Source organism: Mauremys mutica, chromosome 1 (assembly GCF_020497125.1).
Source record: "Mauremys mutica isolate MM-2020 ecotype Southern chromosome 1, ASM2049712v1, whole genome shotgun sequence".
NCBI classification, from domain to species: domain Eukaryota; kingdom Metazoa; phylum Chordata; order Testudines; family Geoemydidae; genus Mauremys; species Mauremys mutica.
Window position 1 is genome coordinate 186,723,878 of NC_059072.1, and position 6,771 is coordinate 186,730,648.

The window sequence follows — 6,771 nt, forward strand, 5'->3', positions numbered from 1 at the left end:
GAACTACAGCCCTGACCGTCCAGTCCCCAAAGGTTACCTATAGTTTAACTTTTGTTTATGGTAAATTTCAGAAGACCATCTCCACCCTATCATAGATAATTGGTAAGCTATGTTTTATAGAAGTACTTTGATTACAGAACAGTACAAACAAGTTTGTATAATTGCCAGGTAGCATAATGAGGAGAAGATGATGCAATTACTTACATTTGGACAAGACCTGCTGCGGACTATTAGACCTTCAAAATTAATATTTGTCTTGTTGCTGTCCTTAGGTTCTCTTGATTCTTTTCAGGTTAAATAAGGTAGAATTAATATGTGATATCTATGGAAGTCTTTTCTTACTTGTGGATAATATATCAGTGTGAAAATGGGAATTTATTAGATTACGGTTAATCATAAACATCTGTATAATTTAAATAATTCTCTGTTCATGTATGTTAGTGGTGACGCTCAGTATTATACCAAATCACTTTCTAGCTTATAAATATAGATCTAAGTTCTTTCTATGTTACAGGTCAATAGTGCAGGTAAGTTTATCAGAAATTATGGTTACTAATTTTGACTTTTGTAATTTTGCCAGTGTTTACTTTTAAATGTTTTATCCCAATACATGCTATACATGTATTTCTTAATAGATTTAATTATATAAATAAAATAGACCTGTATTGGTTTAAAAAAAATACATATAAGAATGGCCAGACTGGATCAGACCAAAGGTCCATCTAGCCTAGTATCCTGTCTTCTGACAGTGGTCAGTGCCTGGTGCCCCAAGGGAATGATCAGAACAGGTAATCATCAAGTGATCCATCCTCTGTTGCCTACTCCCAGCTTCTGGCAAACAGAGGCTAGGGCCACCATACTTTCCCATCCTGACTAGCAGCCATTGATGGACTTATCCTAAATGAATTTATCTAGTTCTATTTTGAACCCTGTTATAGTGTGTCCTTCACAAGATCCTCTGGCAAAGAGTTCCACAGGTTGACTGTGCGTTGTATAAAGAAACACTTATTTTTTTTCTTTTAAACCTACTGCCTATTAATTTCATTTGGGGACCCCTAGTTTTTGTGTTAAGAGAAGGAGTAAATAACACTTCCTTATTTACTGTCACCACATCCATCATGATTTTATAGACTATCAGATCCCCACCTTAGTCATCTCTTTTCCAAGCTGAGAAGTCCCAATTTTATTAATCTCTCCTCAAATGGAAACTGTTCCATACCCCTAATCAATTTTGTTGCCCTTTTCTGAACCTTTTCCAATTCCAATATATGTTTTTGAGATGAGGCGATGACACATGCATGCAGTATTTAAGATGTGGGTGTACCACGGAATTATTGAGTGCCAATAGTGTATTTTCTGTTTTAATATCTATCCCTTTCTTAATGATTCCCAAAATTCTGTTTGCTTTATTGACTGCCGCTGCACATTGAGGGGATGTTTTCAGAGAACTATCCATGACTCCAAGATCTCTCTTGAGTGGTAATAGCTAATTTAAATCCCATCATTTTATATGTATAGTTGGGATTATGTTTTCCAATGTGTATTACTTTGCATTTATCAACACTGAATTTCATCTGTCATTTTGTTGCCCAGTCACCCAGTTTTGTAAGATCGCTTTGTAGCTCTTCGCAGTCTGCTTTGGACTTAACTCTCTTGAGTAGTTTTGTATCAGCTACAAATGTTGCCACCTCATGGTTTACCCCTTTTTCCAGATCGTTTATAAATACGTTGAACAGTACTGGTCACAATACAGACCCCTGGGGGACACCACTATTTACCTATCTCCATTCTGAAAACTGACAGTTTATTCCTACCGTTTGTTTCCTATCTTTAAACCAGTTATCAATCCATAAGAGGGAAGGTCCTCCCTCTTATCCCAAGACAGCTTATTTTGCTTAAGAGCCTTTGGTGGTGGACCTTGTCAAAGGCTTTCTGAAAATATAAGTACCTATATTCACTGGATCCCCCTTATCCACATGCTTGTTGACCCTCTCAAAGATTTCTAGTAGATTGGCGAGGCATGATTTCCCTTTACAAAAACCATGTTGACTCTTCCCCAACTAATTATGTTCATCTATGTTTCTCACAATTCTGTTCTTTACTATAGTTTCAACCAGTTTGCCTCGTACTGAAGTCATTCATACTGGCCTGTAATTGCCAGCATCACCTATGGAGCCCTTTCTAAAAATTGGTGTAACACTATTTATCCTCCAGTCATTCAGTACAGAAGCTGATTTATAAACCACAGTTGTTAGTTCTGCATGATACATGATATTGAATGTTGATTCTATTTTTGTAAACAACCAAGTAGTTCTATAGCATTACAAACAATTTCATATTCAATAGCTTTGTTTAAAAGTGTGTACATTTTAAATGAAATGTTACTCAATATTTAATTTAAAATGTCTTTAAAACTTTACTATATTTTAATTTAACAAATCAGCCTCAAAACTTTTATGGAACCATTCACATATTATACTATCACTTTGTAATCTAATTTTTTAATGCACCTACTCATTTATTTTTCTTGTTTTTTCTGAGGAGTAGGCTTGGTAAAGAGGAGCACAAGATATGGTCATAAATCACCAGAAAGGGAAAGACCACCATGCATTACTTTACAACACCACAGAATGTGCATTCTTGACTAGCTAGGAGGAAAAAAAGCAATGCAACCTCAGTTGGGTGTTCATGAAAGAAGTGGGGGGATAATTTTAAAGTTACACATGGAGTAGGACATAACATGGATCACCACAGTGATATGCGAAAGCTCATCCAGAACTAAGCATGAAATGCTGTGGGAGGAAGTGTCACACTTGGTTTTCTTCACAGGAAAAAGGCAGCAAAATGTCAAACAGAAGTGGTTTTGTCTCCATGGTGGCAAAATGTAACCTGCCATTTACAAATGGGAGGAGATAGCCTATGGTTTATAAAGAAGTACTACATAAATTAGATACTCTAAATAGAATGATGCTTGACAAGAGGGATAACAAAAGCTACTTACCATGTTTGGGAAGTAGTTGGCATATTATATCTAGCAAACAAAAAGATTATATTGTAAATATCTTTGTACACGCAAGAAGGGTAAGTAGAAAAAATCAAAAATGACATACTGGTTTATTAGTGTGGGATTCATGGAAGAAAATGTGATAGAGCCATGCCACTTATAAACAAACACCATGGATGAAATTGTGGTTCCACTCCAGTCAATGTGAGTTTTGTTATTTACTTCAAAGGGGCCAACAGAGAGAGAACCCAGGATCTTCAGCTTCAAAAACAGAAGCCCCTACCTGAACAATTAACAATACTGCACAACTCCATAAAGAATTGTAGTAAAAAGTGGCTAGCAGACAAGTTGTACAAAATAGCGTATGCTAAATAAAAATGAAATTCATTGAGTTTCAACCACACATGCTTTTTTAAATTTTTGTTTGAGACTAGAAATGATATCAGTAAAGTAAAAGTTAAGCTACCTCTTTCAACCTGATTTTCCTGCATTGAGTACTCAGTGGAGCTGTCGTAATATTCATGGGTGAATAAAACAATTTATAGTGAGACTCTTGCCTAGAACAGAGGAAGGTTGCATCACAGGGACATAGTAGGAAGAAGAGTGATCATTTAGTGGTTTCACTTCAAGGACCAGGGTGGATAATCAGCAAGGGCTATAATTTATCATGGCAGTGTAATGTACAAGAGCCTCAGGACAGCCAGTAACAGCAGCAACCACCCAAGAAAGCAGAAAAAGCTGTTCTCCCAGGCCAAGATGTTAAAACAAGTCTGCATGCATTTACACACATGATTGTATGCACCTAATTTATTCATGCAAATACCAGGCATGCATGTGGGTAATCAAAGATCAGGTATTTGCATGTATAAATATACAGGTCAGGTACCTAAAATAGTTATGTATACCTGGATTAAAGGTACAAACACAATGCACTTTGAAAATCTGGATGTTATTTTTAATATGATCTAGGCCTCTGTGATGCATTTTGAATTGGCAACAATACTTCAAGCTTTTCTTCAGCATTGAAAATTCCACAAAGTGGAAAAAGGTAGTTCTAGGTCTGGTTTACATTTCTTTCTAGAAGAACCTCAAGTAACGTGTGACCTTGAAAGTGAATAGCATAGTACACAAGTGTTTACAGTTCAAATTGTTAGGAATGTTGTTCTCAATCCTGAACAGAAGGCTTTAACTACACACTTGCTGAAGAGTAGGGGCTTCTTCACATCACAAGTTTAGCAGTTTTTCTAAAAATACTATTATTATTTATAGTTGGGATGGGAATGGCTTCAACTCTAACTTTTTTCCCTAGTGAGGTTCCATAACCATGTTGTCTCATCCACATTACAAACAAAACAATATATTAGAACCCAGACAATCTATTTATGTGGCACATGTGCTCTGGCACAGTTCAGACAGAGAGCTGACATTTCAAGTTCTGAGAGGAGCCTGAATATGATATTTAAAATTTAGCCCAGTGATACATGCTAAGAAATTGACTCTGATTTCACTCACAAGGGTATGAATGATGAGTAGCCACTAAAGTTCACGGTCTGGATTCTCCAATCTGGATGAGCTCTACTTCATGTAGGACCTGTGAGAAATGCAAAGGAATCTGTGCTTGACTGCATCTTGTGCTTCCTGCAAAAGCTCCCTGGGAGCCATTCTAGCAGTGGAATAGCATAACAAGGTTATGCCCCCTACACTGGGCACAGGGATTGTATAGAGAATGAAAATCAAAATCAGATTCAGACCCACAGGGCCTGAATCAAACCTATGGAAGTTAACAGAAATATTCCTATTGGCTTTAGATTAGGCCAAAATTTATTTACTCATGCAAAAACAAAAAAGTACAAATAAACAAACCTCCATTTTCACCACAAACTGAGTAGTCACAAGTCCCAACACCTGCTTTGAATGTGCAAATATAGAACTTTTCCCATGCAAGGAACTGTATATGCAAAGTCAGACTTTTCTGATGTGGCCCTTAAGGCTTTCCCTTTGTCCATTGAATCATTCCTCAGACACTCTCTGCTTTGCCTACAACTGCCTTTAGCAATTTCAGTTTCATTCCTTCTGTGAAACAGGCAATAAATCACATCCATGGTATTGAGTGAAAAATAAATCACCAACTTTGAAAACCAACTACAAGTTTGTGAAAGTATTTTAAAAGGTGTTCTTTAAAAGGCAATATTTGGGGATGTGGTTTGTGTGTGTTGTTCATTAATAAAGGCCATCTTCAGTGGAACTACTCACAGGCTTAAAGAAAGGAATGTACTTAAATGCTTTATTGAATTAAAGCATAAGTTTTCTTTTCCTTATTTTCAATTTAAGTGCAACCTTAACTTTGATTTTCCTGGATGCTCTGTACATACCATTTTAAAAAGGGATTTTATTACTTAATAAATTATATACATTGTGGCAAGGCAGCTCCTTCACCTCATCAACCTCCATGGTTCTCCCTCTGGCAGCGGAGGTGGGGAAGGGAAGAGAAGAAGGCACCTGGAGTAAATCATGCCTACTATGGAGGTTTTTAATTCTTGGCTTTGGTTGATTTCTTTCAATATTTAGTAGGTAGGACTCAGGATAGGCCTGAGTACTTTTAAGCGAGAAAAATGAAAAGAAACATCCCTCCATAAAAAAAAAATCCACAATTCATCACAAAAGAAATACACTTCCTTGCCTCCTGCCCCAGGCATTGTCTCATTACACTAGCTTCTTGCCAAACAAAAGTAAACTTGATTGTTTTTCCTATAGGTAGGAAAATAGACTTCTACCTGTGAAAAGCCTTGTCTCCCTGCAGTCACTAATACTTCTCCAGCTTGTTTCTCATTCTTTCTTCCTCTGGCTCACCAGAAGGATTTTTAAAGGTGACCAGCAACCCTTGCTTGGACTCAGGTGTGTCTAATTAACCAGAGGTTACCACTTTTCAGTTCATAGGGAAAAGAGCCTTCACCATTTAGGGGCTGATATGCCTGCCTTCCTCCACTCTCTTACCACTGTCCGGTCTGACTTTCTCATGTCATTTACAATCTAAATGTTTTTAAGGTGAAGATAATTGTCTAGGAATTTCCTGTTTTTTTAAGCCCTAAGAAAATGTTGATGAGCATTATTAGTTTCAACAAATTGAAGGTATTTGTGGAATATTAATGTGTTGTAAACCACTAGCCAGAGTCACTGCTCATCTTCTAACTTCTGCAGAATTCCCTGATGGTTTCAAATTCCAAAAAAGCAAAGGATCCTGTGGCACCTTATAGACTAACTGACGTTTTGCAGCATGAGCTTTCGTGGGTGAATACCCACTTCTTCGGATGCAAGTAGTGGAAATTTCCAGGGGCAGGTTCATATATGCAAGCAAGAAGCAAGTTAGAGATAACGAGGTTAGTTCAATCAGGGAGGATGAGGCCCTGTTCTAGCAGTTGAGTGAAAACCAAGGGAGGAGAAACTGGTTCTGTAGTTGGCAAGCCATTCACAGTCTTTGTTTAAGTGCATTCACAGGTTTTTGTATATTGCCATTCCTAATATCTGATTTGTGTCCATTTATCCTTTTCCTTAGAGACTGTCCAGTTTGGCCGATGTACATAGCAGAGGGGCATTGCTGGCATATGATGGCATATATTACATTGGTGGCCTGTGAAAGTGTGGGATCATTGAGAATATGCTTCAGGTTGGCAGGTTGTCTGTGGGCGAGGACTGGCCTGCCACCCAAGGCCTGTGAAAGACAATGATCCCACACTTTCACAGGCCACCAATGTAATATATGCCATCAT

The 6,771-nt window shown here is 37.5% G+C and overlaps 1 long non-coding RNA gene across 1 annotated transcript; it reads right to left on the reverse strand.

Annotated features, from left to right (window-relative positions):
- Window positions 1-2,999: 2,999 nt before the first annotated feature.
- LOC123361919 lies at window positions 3,000-5,829 on the reverse strand. The gene is made up of 3 exons (XR_006576277.1): window positions 5,779-5,829; window positions 4,517-4,595; window positions 3,000-3,031 (listed from the first exon to the last, which is right to left on the reverse strand). It is a non-coding gene; the product is annotated as an uncharacterized LOC123361919 (long non-coding RNA).
- Between the last annotated feature and the right edge of the window lie 942 nt (window positions 5,830-6,771).